Source organism: Typopeltis vanoorti, chromosome 2, assembly GCF_054136105.1.
Source record: "Typopeltis vanoorti isolate ZY-2024b chromosome 2, IOZ_Tvanoo_1.0, whole genome shotgun sequence".
Classification (NCBI taxonomy): domain Eukaryota; kingdom Metazoa; phylum Arthropoda; class Arachnida; order Uropygi; family Thelyphonidae; genus Typopeltis; species Typopeltis vanoorti.
Window position 1 is genome coordinate 127,991,825 of NC_143550.1, and position 16,368 is coordinate 128,008,192.

General features: G+C 35.8%; 1 protein-coding gene across 2 annotated transcripts in view; it reads left to right on the top strand.

Annotated features, from left to right (window-relative positions):
- The first annotated feature begins 438 nt into the window (after window positions 1–438).
- Window positions 439–16,368, top strand: part of LOC150109422 (protein RER1-like) — a 103,415-nt gene continuing 87,485 nt past the window's right edge. The window contains exon 1 of one of the 2 annotated variants that reach the window (XM_090408121.1): window positions 439–672. The gene's annotated coding sequence lies outside the window, so the exon portion shown is untranslated. The remainder of the gene's footprint in view (window positions 673–16,368) is intronic. The other variant, XM_090408128.1, reaches the window with a different exon arrangement.

Below are 16,368 nucleotides of genomic sequence, written 5' to 3' on the forward strand. Positions count from 1 at the left end.
TATTCAAATATGACTGTTATTATTCTGCTTTTTATTAAGCTGTAAAGTTCATTTTTTACCGTGTTATTTTATGTCTTATGTTTTTATTTCTCACCTGAAGAAGTCGGATCACCGATGAAACTAGTTGTGATGTATTAAAGGTTTTTGTTATACTTTCTCGGGTTCTAGTCAGTTAAATTTATTTTTATAAATATATATATATATATATATATATATATAAAATATAAAATATAATATATATATATATATATAAAATTGCTTGGTATACATTGCCTGGTATACATTTAAAATTGCTTGGTATCTTAAACATATATATATATAAAATATAAAATATATATATATATATATGTATATAAGATACTCTCGAAAGAACCTTTCTTGAGTATAATAACTGGTTTTATACATATCAATACTCTCGTTGCTCTTTTTTCAGAGCTGTATCTTGCTACTTACGTTCTTTCCAACGTGGCTTCGTTTGTTATGTGGTGATTTTTGTGTTTATGTATGTATATTTATTTTTCAATGCCTTTTTAAATATTAAGAAAGTCATAGGCTCGTAATGATCACCTAAAATATCTGTATCAACATTGGATTTAATTCATTTCATAGTATTGTTCGTACTATAATATTGGTCTGTCGAACCGGTATTAGAGAGATTTTCCCAAGAACCTTGTAAGTATAGCATTTTTAAATGTATCAGATTTCCTTTGACACTATGAATCTCTAATTCGTATTGGGTTTTCATTACTCCATATATAAACATAAAACATAATTTTCAAAAGTGCTATTAGAAATATGCACAATTAAATTATGAAAGAGATAAGAGGTCATTCCGACCGCTCACTGCTATTGATAGTATGTAGTATTAAAATAAATGACATGTATTATCCAGGAATATCCCCCCCCCCCACACACACACCTGTGTTATAGTAATCATTCAAATGAATGAATGAATAAAATATATATATACAAATTCGTCTTTTCTCGCCATAATAAATATGTGCATTCAGCGAAAGACGAATTTGCATTACTGTATTATTATTATTATTTAAACAAAGGATGTTATTTATATTAACTTGATTATAATTTGAGCCCTGCTTTAGTATTACTTTGTTTGGAACGATTGAAAAAGAAAAAGAAAAAAACATTGAAGGATATTTTTAAAACTAATGGTACTCAAATATAATTATATATTGTATCAACAGATTATGTATGAGGAGTCATACTTTCATAGTGAAGAATTTATGGAGACACAACACCCGTTAGAATACTTATATTCTTCTTCTTCTTCCTCACCTTATCCCACTTAAGTAGGGTGTCGCCGTTTTTAATAAGTATCTTCCTGTCTTGGGCTGTAACCACACCTAGAATAATTATTTTACTTAACTGTACTTTATTTAACTGCATGTAACAATCGACATTTGGACTCTGTATTGAGGTCATCATCAGGCAAACACACATGTACAATATACAAGCTACATGCCACTGCACTATACAAAAGTAAAATTCAATGAATAAAAGTTTGTTAGTCATTTATCTTAGCCTGACCTCTGCTAAGGGAAAAAAAACAATGGAGAACTACATTAAACAATTTCTACAGTCCTTTCATATTGAGATTTTCTTCTGTCTGGGGTTCTGGTTGCTATTTAAATCACTCCCCTGTGGTATAAAATACATAGCTATGGTGTAGGGACTTAGTGCCTTTCCATGCCACAGAATTGACTGGAATGACACTAAGTCCCTACACTGTACCAAAACTTAGTTTGAAAGAAAATTCAAAGAAGTTTGTGAAATGTTGAAACATCATCCAAATCTGAACAAAAATGATGGATGAATTATTCCGAGAATGTGGAGGAGTCATCTTCAACCCATATAGCAACCAGAACCCCAGACAGAAGAAAATCTCAATTGGAAAGGACTAGAAATTATTAGATATGTGAAGAGCCAAAGGCTTCAATTGTTCATGTAGTTATGTTTTTTTTCCCCTCACCAGAGGTCAGGCTAGGATAAATATGTTCAATCTTTGTCAAGTTGGAACAGCAAATCATATCCAATTAATTTCAGTTCCATTTATTTTAATTCTTGTTTCGGTTAGCTCTGTTAATTTATTTATTGCTTCTTCAATGTAGCGATTAAACAATATTGGAGAAAGAGAACAGTCTTGTCTTACGTCTTTATATATCCTTGCTGTTTTAGTTTTGCTGTTGGCTGTTTCTATTTGAGCTTCTCAGTGCTTTTATTGCTTTAGGATTCAAAACATTTGGTTCCAGTCAAGATTACCGAAAACTTTCTCCTGGTCAAGAAACCATCAGTATTTTTATTCCTTTCAAATCTCCTTTAAACAATTGCTCTAAGAGCTATTATTGCATCTCTTGTTATTTCCTGAACCCAAATTGGTCATTGCCAATATATTCTTTAGTCTTATTTGTTATTTTTTTTTTTCTTGTGTAATTTATAGTAATATTTATTTTCGAAACATGTGAAATTAAACTTATTGTTTGATGATTTTCACGCCATCTGCATTATTTATTTTAGGAACGGGAATGACAAAGTATAGCGTAAAGTCTTTAGGAATCATTTGTTTCATATATATATACATATCCCTTATAATCTTGAATAAGTATGACTTAGTTATACTTATTCAAGATTATACTTGCTGAATATTTTATTAATTCTAAGGGAATGTTATCCATACCTGGTACCTAACCTTTGACTTCTCGTATATGGAAATATGACTTCTACGTTATTTCAACCTTGGTATCACCTCTGGATCTGGCTCCCACTGGTGAGACCTCACCAGTGGGAGCCAGACATGTATAATACATAGTATTATACATGTCCGTAACCAGTCTGGGTAGTGACCCTTCCTATAATACATAGTATTATACATGTCCGTAATGATATTTGTTTTGCATTATGGGATACTAAGACAAGTGATATGAAGTCATTTTCTATATACGAGTTGCCCAGTCCTGAAAATACTTCAGGCACAAACTTTGTTTGCTTACACTTATTAGAGATAATTGTTGGAAGTTTTTGACGCTTCCAACAACTATCTGTAATTCAGAGTATTTTAATAAGGTGTGACACCTTTTGGCTTGTATATGGAAATATGACTTCTGCATTACTTCAACCTTGGTATCACTTCTGGGTCTGGTTCTCACTGATGAAACTTCATTAAAGGTCAAAACTGGTCTGGGTAGTAATGCTTCCCATAATGCATAGCATTATACATGTCCATAAGGATGTGTGCTTTGCATTATGGGATACCAAGACAAGTGATGCAAATGAAGTCATTAGCCTCTATATACGAGTTGCCCAGTTTCTGAAGTTACTTCTCGGACAAACTTTGTTTGCTTATACTTGGATAAAGGATTAAACCAAGAATATAATTTTTTGGCATCTTTAATTTATAAGATTAGTTGTGAGTGCCCTGACAGTGAATGAGTTTAAGGAGAGGTATGATAGGTTTTGTTTTATAATAGGTTGTGTATAAAAGTTAGTATGGGTCTCCTACAGACTCTCTGGACCCTATGGAAATACATGTATAATGATGATTTGGAGAAGTTTTTGTATTTTCGTCTTTCATCTAATAGATTTAGAATGGCTTGAGTGATCCATGGTATGTTTATATATATTAAAAATGTATCCAAAGTGTGAGGTAGGGGAGGGAACAGATATAGCAATCAAATCTACATAGTGCAACCAGACCACTGGTTTCAATAATTCTCATAGAAAGGCTTAGACGTTGGTTATACATGCTTATTAAATTAAATTATATATATTAAAATTAAACTTTAATCTATATTCCAATATTTCCATTTTCACGGGAACTTAAAGATGCACACGGGCACTACACACAGTAACTGAGGACGAAGCGGGAAGCTGTTGTTTCTCCTAAAAGTCCTGATGGTGCCCCCTAGTGGGCTATGTAAGTATTCTCAGCTGTTGGGCTGAAGGTCTTCTGATGTAAGTCTCCCAAATTTGGGGCAGTCTCATGCGACCAAATTTGTTGAGATTTGGCATGTTTCTTAGGGCTGAGACTGATTCCATGAATAGCTTTTCAAATTTGAATTTACTACGGTGTATAACTGAGGCTTTCTTCCACCATATTTTGTGTCGAGTATCCAGAGCATGGTCTGCAAGAACAGAGTGGCTGTACTGGTGAAATCGGATGTAATTCTTGTGTTCTGAAATTCTGATATTCGTTGTCCTGCCTGTTTGGCCAAAATAGGACAGCTTACAGCTGCAAGGGACCTGGTATACACCAGGTAGTTCTAATGGAGGTGGTTGGTCTTTAGTGGAGCGGATAAAGGATGTCAATTTTTTATATGGGCAAGAAGTTTTTTATATTACAAGAAGTTTTTTATATTACAAAAGTCAAGTTATGTTTTTTTAGGATTTCGGTAATTTTTTCCGAGGTGCCTCGGATGTAGGGAATGGTGATGGATTTAGAATAATCCTTGTTGTGAAGGTGGAGGGGGGGGGTTGTGGTTAACTGGTGTCAATATTTTTTGAATTTTTTTGGGGAGGGGTAGCCATTGGCTGAGAAAGTGTTGAGGATGTGGTTTAGTTCAGTGGTTAGGGCATTGTCATTTGAACAGATAAGTTTAGCTCTGTTGTGTAATGTCTTAATAACTCCATATTGTTGTGAGGTGGGGGGGATTGTTGGTGAATGTATCTGCCTGTATGGTTGGGTTTCTATAAACTGAGAAAACCCAGGTTCCATCAGGCTGGCAGGTGACTAGTGTGTCTAAGAAAGGGAGGCTGTTGTTTTTCTCTTTTTCCCTTGGTTTCAGTGTAGCTATGTTAAATGCTTTATCTAGAAATTGGCTTGGTTGGGAGGAACCTTTGCTGTCCCATTTTTTTTTACCACTCACAAAAAGTAAACTTATGGTATATCAGTACTGTTGCCATGCTAAGGCACTTTTTTTTTTTTTGGTATTTTAAAAATTTATTTTTGCACAGTCTGGAAACTTGCTGTGGAGATCAAACATGGAAATTTTTAGTTTTTTCAGGCCTTCAATAAGCAGTCTGGTCTCACACAATACAATGAAATTCATTTCCCACTTAAAAGTGATAGTTTAATTGAGTATTCAGTAGATTCTGGTGAATTGTACCACCAGTTAATTGGGGATGCCATTTTACTGCAACAAGTCTGGAAGTATAGAAACAAAATGTGAATATAACAAAAATTTGCTTCATTTATTTGGAGCACAATACCACTGAATTGGGCCAGCCAGTAATCTCTATAACATGGATTGTTAGAAAAATTATATATCTTGCTTCAAAAATGTAGTGCTGATGACACCAATACTGAAACTGGGCTATTTTATTGTGCCAGATTGGATGGTTCCTATGTTTTAAATACACTACACTGATTGGATCTATTTTATTATTATTACGGGCAACTCCATAGAGGCCTTGGACTCATTGAGGGAGGCCCTAAACATCATGTCAACAGCTATTCAGCTTCCACACAGTATCTATCATACCTTGCCTTGAACCCACTCACAGTCATGGCACCCACAACAGACTCTGGCAACTTATTCCACTCATTCACCATCCTCCATGCAAAAAACCTAGTTCTAACACCTTTGCTAACCACACTCTTGCCCAGTTTCCATGGATGGCCCCTAGTCCTCCCACCACCAGACCTGTTCTGAAAAATATCCTCTGAATTAATCTTGTAGAAACCCTTCAGTAATTTGAATGTCTCAATCATATCACCCCTGTTCTGCCTATCAACCAATGTCTGCAACCCACAAATCTTCACCCTGTTCTCATAAGGTTCATTCCATAGACCTGCTATCATCTTGGTCACTCGCCTCTGGATCCTCTCTACCTCCTCCCCATCAAGAAGAAACCCTGGTGCCCAGATCTGGGCACAGTAGTCAAGATAGGGGCTTATCGAGGCTCGATACAGAGGAACAATAACTTGCTTGTCTCTGCTCGTCAAAGTATTCTTCGGTAACCAAGTGATTTGATGAGCTGACTTCAACTCCCTATCCACCAACATTACCAAATCCCTGGCGTTGTCAATCTCCTGGAATGGTTCCACCAATGTGGTATACTGCTGCTAATCTTTTCAACCCAAAATGTATAACCTTACATTTTGTCACATTAAATTGGCATCCATTCTCCTTAGCCCAGTCCCCCAATCTATCCAAATCATCTTACAAAATTTTGACATCATGTGCATTCACTATTGTTCTACCCAACTTTGCATCATCAGCAAACAAATGAATAGTTCCTCTCAGATCCTTTCCAATATCATTAATGAACAAATTAAATAGTAGTGGTCCAAGAACAGAACCCTGCGGTACACCACTAGTCACGGGCCATCTTTTGGACTCTACTCCTGAATAAATCACTCTCTGAGTGATTTATTCAGGAGTAGAGTCCGTCAAGCTTGTCTATCAACCATCCTCCTATCCATCTCACCAACCCTCTATCCATCCCCATATGCTGCAGTTTGCTGATTAGAATTCCATGTGGTATCCTGTCAAAGGCCTTATCACGGTCCAGCAGCATGACTGTAAACCCATTACCCTTATCCAACTCAGCCGTCACTGTTATAAAACATGAGCAAGCTAGTGAGGCATGATATAACCTTCACAAAACCATGCTGTTCCCCCCATACAGTATCCTGTTATCATCTATCCATTCCTGTATTCTTCTCTTGACTACTTTCTCCAAAACCTTGACAATGGCTTCTGATATGCCGATCAGCTGATAATTTGCAACAGCAGTCTTGGAACCTCCCTTATGCATTGGTACTATTTCCCCCTCTTTCCTGCCCTTTGGGACTAACCCAGACCCGAGACTCAAATTAAACAAAATGGTCAAGGGCACTGACAATTCTTTTGCTGCTTCACGTAAGAAGTGGAAAAAGAATTGTCATGTCACATGTGTCACAGAATTATCACAGTTGCCATCTATGGAAGCAATAGATTGTGTTAGTATTGTACTGTTCAGTTATCTCAGGAACTAGTAAATGAAAGCTGTTATTGGAAAAGAGGGCCTGGCCTCAGTCTCTTAAAGGGATTAAAATGGAGAGTTTACCAATTCATGGTTCATATCTGAATTTTTTTTTGAATTGGCTGATGAGTTGGGACATAGAATTAATTACAACAGAAATCAAGAAAAATTTTACTGGTTCTTGACAACTGCTAAGGTGGTCAGTACAGAAGTTAACCTTTTACAAGATATACAGCTTGTCTGGTAATTGGCGAGGTATAAGCAACAAGATCATTCAGAACTGTTTTGTTTACTGTTGTTTTAAGCATTCAGTCATGAATATGCCATATATGACTAATAGTGAAAATGACATCTTATTAGATGTGAACTATATTAGAAACTGTGTATACATTGACAGTTATCTTCAATACTATAATGAAAATTATGATTTTGAGAAGGACGTTGACATCAGAGGACGTTAGAAGAGAAAGAAAGTGATGAGGATAACAATCCTGAGTTTGAACTAATGACTACCTGGAACGCTAGAAAATTTATTAGTGAATTACGACTATTTTATGCAGAAAGGCAATTTCTGAACTATTATATCTGTACTGATTTTGTTTAATTGTAGTCAATAAAACAAAAAGGCTACACTCGGTACCTACAATGTCATTAACTTTTAACAACTGTATATGTGTTTAATACATATATATTGTTTTATGGCAAATATTTTCCTTGAATTAAAGCCAGTTGTTTGTCAGAATTTTGATACACAATAAACAAAAAAAAAACTTGTCTAAACTATATTTTGTTTTATGTACATACACCTTTTAAACTCTTGATGTGCAACTTCATTTAATTGGGCTAAATGATTCTATTCTGGATGTGGCATAATTAACCAGAATACACTGTACTTATATATTTGTATATTTTTTGCCTTTCCAGAGGATTTAAATTTTTTTAAAATCAGCGACCTTTAATTTGATTTGGTTACAAGTGTTCTTGTTAATGCATAGTAGTTTAAAGTATTTCTTTTTTGTGGATTATTGCTTTTGGGAGGTTTAGATTTGGAACATGGAATGGCAATAAGTTCAAGAAAAACCTGCTGTAGATCTATATTCTTCAAGATATGTGTAATGAAGGGAGTTTGAATGTGTCTCGGGGAGGAGGACTACATCAAAGCTGATCATATGTGAACTTTTAAGGCTATAGTTTTTAATTATAGTTATCAAGTGAACAGAATATTTTTTACCGAATGTGGAGAGCTTATCTGTGAGGAAGGCATGTGACTTTGCCAACTTTTTGGCAATTTGTACCTAGAGTTGTTTATACTTTAGGTAGTAGAGAAATTTTATTCCCTACTCTGAGACTGCTGTCCAGCTTATTGGAGGCCTCAAGTGGCCTGAAAATTTCATTTTTGGTCTCTGGATCAAAGTTTCCAGATTAGGCAAAGAAATAACAAAAAATAGAAAAAAATTATAAAAGTTATAAAAAATAAACAATATCCTTAACCCACAGGTATTATAAGTTTACAACCTTTTGTGGTTGTGTGTGTGTGTGTGTTGGGGGGGGGGGGGGTATTAGGTTTATGAATTTTGGTGCTCCATATATTTTGGGTGATTATACATGATATGATTTGAACTTGTTGACAAATTTTTTTGGTTGAGATGTGATTATTTCATTAATTTAAGAATATTTTTCTTTTGTGTATTATTAGGATCTGTACTTTGGTATGAGGAATAATGTAGAAGAGTATGCTTTTTGTTTCCTGTTTGAATCATAACACACTGGAATCTGAGCACTGTATGCCTCCTGTAATTTTTCAATAACAAGATGGAAAATTACTATACTTGGACATTAAATCTTCTGGTCCTGATCGGCATTTCTCCATTTGTTCTCAAATATTTTGCTCCAGAGGTAACACCTCCAGGGTGTTATCTCTGGATCATATCCTGTATCGTCTCTTCAATGCATTATACTTGTACATAGCTGTATTTATCCCAACATGTGGAAACAATCGCCTGTCCAGCCTGTTTCAAAAAGGGAAAATGGAAGTCTGCTGTTGAAGTACTCAATGTCATCACCTTGCTCCTCACCAAAATAATTGAGAAAGTTGTAAATAGCCAACGTCTGCACTACCTAGAAGTCCACTAATTAATCAGTTACCACCAGTATAGATTCCACCATTCAAGATCCACAGCCATTTCTTGGCTTACATCACATGCCACTGGACATGTACAATGGAGACGTTCAGAGAAAGTTGTGCTGTTGCTCTTAACATTTTCAGAGCTTATGATCGTGTATTGAGGCCTGCTAAAGAAACTGCCAGCTTCTTCTGTGGTTCTTCACTTTGTGTCATGGTTGATGACGCCTTCTATTTGAGCTTCACCACCAATGCAGGAGTACCTCAGGGCTCTGTCTTATCATCTACCCTCTTTCTCATACTCTATCAGTTACCACTAATCCTATCCACAGCTTTGCAGATGATAGTATTCTCCATTCATTGTACTCATTTGACAAATCATGCAGAGCACAGATATCCCAAGCATCAAGACCTCTACACCTTCAATGACATCACATTGATAGCTTCCTCAGCATCCAAAAAACTAGGAATTATCTTTTGCTCAAGATGCTATTTTGCACCCAACCAACTCTTAACTATATATAAATCCCAAATCTGGTTGTGCTTAGAATACTGCTCATATGTTTGGTTGGAGCACCTAAAACTTCTCTAAAAATTCTGGATGCTGTCCAGAGGAAGGGCAATTTGGTGCAGGCGCAGTGTTGTGGCTCTGTCTATTCTACAGACCATATAGAATAGATACTCCAACTCTGCTGAACTAGCAACTATCATTCCTCCACTTCCTGTTGCATCTGTTAATATCAGAATCTCTGGTATTAACAGGTTTAATTAATCAGAGTAGCAGTTGCCCAGTATCTCTTTACTGTGAAACTGCAAACACATCAAATTTTTTTCCCCTCTCTTTCTCTTTTATTTCATCTACCTCTTCCCTCTGGAACAGCCTATTGCAAGAGGTATTTCCAAATAACTACAACATGCAACTCTTCAAAAAAAAAAAAAAAAAAAAGTCAGTAAACTTCTGTTTCATCACTTGCATCCCAGACAACACTGGTGTGCTTTTATAGGTCTTTTGATCTCTTTTATGGGATCAATAAAAAAAAAAAATTTTTTTTTTTTAAATCAGCAACCTTTAATTTGCTTTGGTTATAACAGTGTTCTTGTTAATGCATAGTAGTAGTTTAAAGTATTTCTTTTGTGGATTATTGCTTTTGGGAGGTTTAGATTTGGAACATGGAATGGCAATAAATTCAAGGCATGTGACTTTGCCAACTTTTTGGCAATTTGTACCTAGAGTTGTTTATACTTTAGGTAGTAGAGAAATTTCATTCCCTACTCTGAGGCTGCTGTCCAGCTTATTGGAGGCCTGCTGTAGATTATCTGTATTCTTCAAGATATGTGTAATGAAGGTAGTTTGTTCCAAAAGATATCAGAATGCATGAAAAGAAGAAATTTTGTTCTCTCTGGAGTTGAACTGTAACAGTTTGATACCTAGCTGCCATATTTCTTAGCAGTTTTAGGTGAGAAGGGAAAAATTACTGTCAGTTCTATGAATAGGTACCTAATTTCTGGAGTTCTGTGACCATTGCATTATTTCTAGAAAATGCTTGCAGTGGAGACTTGAATATTTTTGTGAAAGATGGCAGAGTGAATTGGTGATACTTTAATCATTAATCAACGTGATTGCTCTTTTCACTCCAATATTACTCCAACCAGTGGTAAACTATTGGAAATTTTAACAAAGGGCTCGCATCGTCGAGCAAAAAAAAAAAAAAAAAAAAAGACTTATGTCATGCAAAAATTATTAATACAGCTTGTGTACAAATGCCAATCAAAAAGTATGAGGGAACAATGAACCTATAAAGGCTATCATTTTTAAACAAATATTTCATGATCTAAACATGAAATATTTGCACACAATCATCTGTGCTAATTTATCTTACATAAGAAAAACATTATTTAACTATCAAAATATAATAAGAAAATCTTTTATAATCGCACATATGCAATAGTCTGCATTTTTTTATAAACAAAATAATTGTTTTGTTTGCGATAGAAGTTTTTATGACAAACAATCTATAAATAATAAATATTATCTAAACACGATAATATTGAAGTACGTTATATTTCTCTTTGTTTTTATACTTCAAGTGATAATCAACGGTACCAATCAAGGGGCATTATTTTATAATCCTATTTATTTATATGCGATTACCAAAAGTGAATTCTTATTAGTAAAATGGTAACAGTAACTATAATATTTTATTTAATAAAATCACTGTTAGGTTACCGTATGAGTTTGTTGCTTAATATATTTCAAAAAAAATTATTTTTTTTTTTGAAAAAATAAAAAAGTAAACAATAAGAACAAGGAACTCGCAAATTTGAGAAAAATTTAACAAAGGGCTCGGGTTAGCCCCTTATAGCTCACCACTGACTCCAACCCATCCCAACTTAATTCACTCTGATTAGTTACTTTTGGCTTGCACTACATGATGCTGCCATCAGCATGTGCAGAGGCAGCATCATTTGTGTAGTGTCTACTGTCTAGACAGGTACTTGAACTCATGCAGATGGTGATAACATTTTATAGCTATGTGGATTTAAGCAAATTAATTTAGTTCTTGCAGTTTTACAAGCTATAGCTAGACAAAAGGGCAACATTAATATGAAAAATATTACATTAGCAGTTTTAGTACATTAAACCATCATAATGTCACTGTTGAAATTAAAGTAAAAAAAAAGTGCAAATTCAATTAAATTTGAGTGGTTGGAAAAATGTATTGAAATGGCAGTGACATTGTTGCTGTAGAATTAAGAGTTATTAATGTTACTGTATTTACTTAAATATAACTTTCCCTCACATATATATCTTGCATCCCTGATTTTACTTTATGCACAAAGAAATTAAAAAGTTTTGCACATACGTTAGCCGATTTCATATGGAGGTAGCAGTGTTTTTTCTCCCTTAAACTCGGGTTTTTCATCCAGCATACAGATAAATCGGCCCTTCAGAACACATGCAATTTACAGACATAGAACACTAATTGTGGTTGAGGTGGGTGGTAGATGGCGTTGATGGAGATGATTCGTAGTAGAGGTTCGGTGTAGTGGTTGAGACAGTTGTAGGTGTCCTCCCGCGATGAGTCTTCAGACTCCTTGGAGGTGTCAGAAATAATAATAATAATAATAATAATATACCTTGTGCATGAAAAAAGTTTAAAACTTTAAGAAATAGGTAAGGAACATTGTTATGGCAGTTTCAGATGTTTTGAATTCGGTTGGAGAGAATTAGCATTTCAAGTCAATTGTCGGCTTGCCCTTTGTCATTGAGTCACAAGATCTTGAATACTGCATCAATCATATGCATAAAGAAGGAAGGAACCAGCAGAGGAAATGTTGGCGTGCGAGCATTTACTTCTACTCGATCTTGTATTGCTCTGGAGTAGAGCAGTGAATGAGGTGAAGTTTAGGTTCTATATGGAGTGAATGATTTTGCCAGAAATAATTGCCAAGAGTTTTTTAAAAACTGCCATCTCTAATGCCCTTGATGGGAGCAAAGATGATGCTATTTCGGTAGATGACCGTTTGTTTTAATTTAATTATAGAAGCATTGTTTCTAAAGACTAAAATATATCGCATGATGAAGGTGAGTGGCCAATTGTGTAAATAACATTGAAAATTCAAATTATTACCTGGTTGAAAACCAGCTGATCAAATCTTTTCATAGTAGTCCATATGTGGCCTAATCAGAGCCTTATACAATGGAACCAGAATCTCTTTACTTCTACGAGTGACTGTCCTCTGCATCACCCCCAGAATTTGTTGTGTTGTTCGTCCTCAAAATTTTGGCAATGTGTCCTCTAAATTTCAGATCCTTGTTTTCCATCATCCCAAGATCGCTTATTACCTCCAACAGTATATCCCCCACCCTAAGTAAATTCTACATCCTATCTAGATTTGTGGCTTGTGACTGTTGCTGTTGTGAGCATAGGCTCCTGCACACAATCAGTGAGACTGGAAACTTGAGCACAAAATGTTTATCATGTGCAGATGGGTAGGCAAAAATTAGAAGAGATATTGATGATGCTATAAAATAAACGAAATCATCTAAACCAGTGTGGTTGAGGAAATATGGCAGCTATATGAAATATTGCATTATCCTGAAGAAACTGATCCACTCTATCCTCTGGTTCTTCAAGAAACTTTAACAGATTCTTTTTTCCTAATCGTTTGTCCATACTAGCACTGTTACAGGTTTAGTGTGGGCAAAGTGATGCTGCTTTCAGCACGTACGGGCACCTCCATGAGGTCCGAAGGATTGTGTGGATAGTTTGAGTCTCCCAAACTATCCACACAATCTATCCCATTAACAGACAGAGTGCTCACAGCTGACTCTGGCTACTCATTCCATTCATTCACAACTCTCCAAGCAAAAAATCTAGTTCTCACACCTTACTGACAACACCTTTACTCATCTTCCAACGATGACGTCTTGTTCTTTGCACTCTAGCCAAGTGCCGAAATATTTCCCCTGCTTCAATCTTATAAAACCCTTTAAGTAACTTAAATGTTTATATCATATCTCCTGCTTTTCACCTATTAACTTCTGCAATCCACATGCTCTCAATCTATGGGAACATTTCACAGACCACTCGCCATCTTTGTCATTCGCCTCTAAATCCTCTGCACCACTTTGTCATCTCCAAGAAGCCTAGGAGACCAGACTTGAGCACAGTAATCCAGATGTGGATGTATCAAGGCTTTATGAAAAGGAATAACAACTTTGTCTACTTGTTTGTTTGACCTTAGCAATATGCCCTCTGAACTTCAATCTGACTTTAGTGCATACAATTTAATAGTTTGCTGTGTTTTGTGTTTACTGGTCTTTGAAATATCTGCAGAAAATAGTCTTCAGAATTGGCAGTGTAATTATTCATGTTACTGCTTTTAAAGTTATTTAAACAGAAACAGCCATTATCTTAGTGATTTCCTTTTCATCTGTTATTATTATTATTCAGGCCTCCATGGAGTGAAGAGACTCATCACAGGAGGTCCTTCTTAGGAAACACAAAGTCTATCATACCACTCTTTGAACTCATTGACCGTTCTTGCTCTCATCACTATCAGGCAATGCATTCCACGGTTCCTCCACACAAAGAAACCACTCATCACCCCCTTGTTCACAGCTTCCTTTCGTACTTTCCAGGGATGACCCCCTTGTCATCACTCCTTCCTGCTGCTGCACCAAGTGAAAGAACTCCCCAGTGTCCACCCTGTAATTGCCTCTCAACAGATCATATCACCTCTTTCTTCTATCCACCAAACTCTGCACTCCACATTCACTCAGCCGATTCTAGTAATTAACATCTCTGCAGGTCAGCATCCTTCTCAGTATTGCAGCAATCCTCTGGATTACCTTCACCACCTTTGCAATATGCACCCTGAATTTCAGTTTTCTATCGATCACCCCCCCCCCCCCCCCAAGGTCTCTTGTCTCCCCTACTTCCTCCAGTACAGCTCCTCCAATAGAGTATGCAGCCTCCCATCGATATCCCAAACTTCAAGACTTTACATTTTGCTGCATTAAGCCGACACCCCATTCATTTGCTCATCTGTCTAGTTTATTCAAATCCTCTTGCGGGCTGCCTCATTTGTACTATTACTAATAACCTTTCCCAGCTTCACATCATCTGCAAACAACTGAATATCCCCTTGCAATCCATTGACAATGTCATTGATATAAAGGTTAAACAATACAGGTCCCAGTATTGAGCCCTGTGGAATCCCACTTGTAACTTTTTGCTTCCTTGATATTGCCCCACCATACACAACTCTCTGATACCTATCAGACAACCAATCTTGAATCCATATGACTAACCCGACATCTAAACCCATGTGCGGTAACTTAAATATCAGCTTATCATGTGGTACCCTATCTAATGCCTTTGCAAATCCAAAAAAATGACAGCATATGCCTTTCCCTTATCAACTGCTCTTGTTACTTGACTATAAAAGGCAATCATATTACTTAAACAAGAGCATCCTTTAATAAATTCATGTCGATTCTCACAGATAACATTACCCTCATCTGCCCAGTGCTGTATATGGTCCCTCACTAATTTCTCAAGGACCTTAACAACCACTGATGACACACAAACTGGCCTATAATTAGACACTTCCAGTCTGCTACTGCCCTTATGAAATAGCACTATCTTACCTTCCTTCCATTCCTTGGGTAACTTTCCCGTAGCCAGACTTTCATTGAAAAGTCAGGTCAAAGGAGCTGTCAGTTCTTTAGCACATTCTCTCAAAACCCATGGTGAAATACCATCCAGTCCCACTGCTTTATTGACATCCAGAGTACTCAGTATTTGGAACACACTTTCCTCTTGTGTCTCGAACCTGCCCAACCCCTATCATTTAAACTTACTGCATATATTTCTGAAACACTGCAGCATGTGGATATTTAGATCCAGCACTGATATAATCTCTTTTCTTTTTTGACCATTCATAAAATTGGTCTGTAATGTAATGTTTTTTCAGAATGGACAAAGTTAAATTATAGCTATAACCTATAGTGAAAATCTATTTAACCATATGTAAAAATTCATTGTATTTTATCAAATGTGCTACAAATTTTGCATTTCACAGGTAGAATCATCATAAAAAAAATGATTTCCTCGTCTGATAGTTTTAGTAAATCATTATCATCATGCGTATCAAGGATTTAGGCCTAGCGTGGCCTGTTCCGGCCTTAGAAGTCATGGTTGAATTGTTTAAGAGGACATCCTGGTTTTCTTTTTCCTAATGGCTTGTACTTTAAGGCTTGTTTTGGCAATCTTTCTGTTTTCATTCTTTGAATGTGTTCCATTTATGTTTATATTTTTTAATTTTTTCTATTACTGGTTCTTGGTTTAATTCTTTCATTAATAAATTAGTAAATATTTTAAATTAGTTTTAGTAAATATTTGTGCGAAATACAAAATTTTTCACAATTCTGAAGGGAAAAAAAAGCTCTTTTTTAGGCCATCCTAAATCACTTTTGAGTGAACTAAATTATTTCAAAAGTGTGCTGCGATAAAGTGCATTCGAATATGAACAAATGAAGGTTTGTTGCTGATTGCTTCAGTATTACCAAAGGGAAGGCAATGCTTTTTTTTTTTTTTTTTCAACAGAATCATGACAGGATGAAAGCTGAGTCCATGATTAAGATCTAAATGAAAATTAAATTCAGTCTGTGGAATGTCATCAGCTTATCTTCTATAATGTAACCCTCTCCCAAAAATGACGCATCTCTTTTGGGACAGCAGAGGTGTCATCATTCA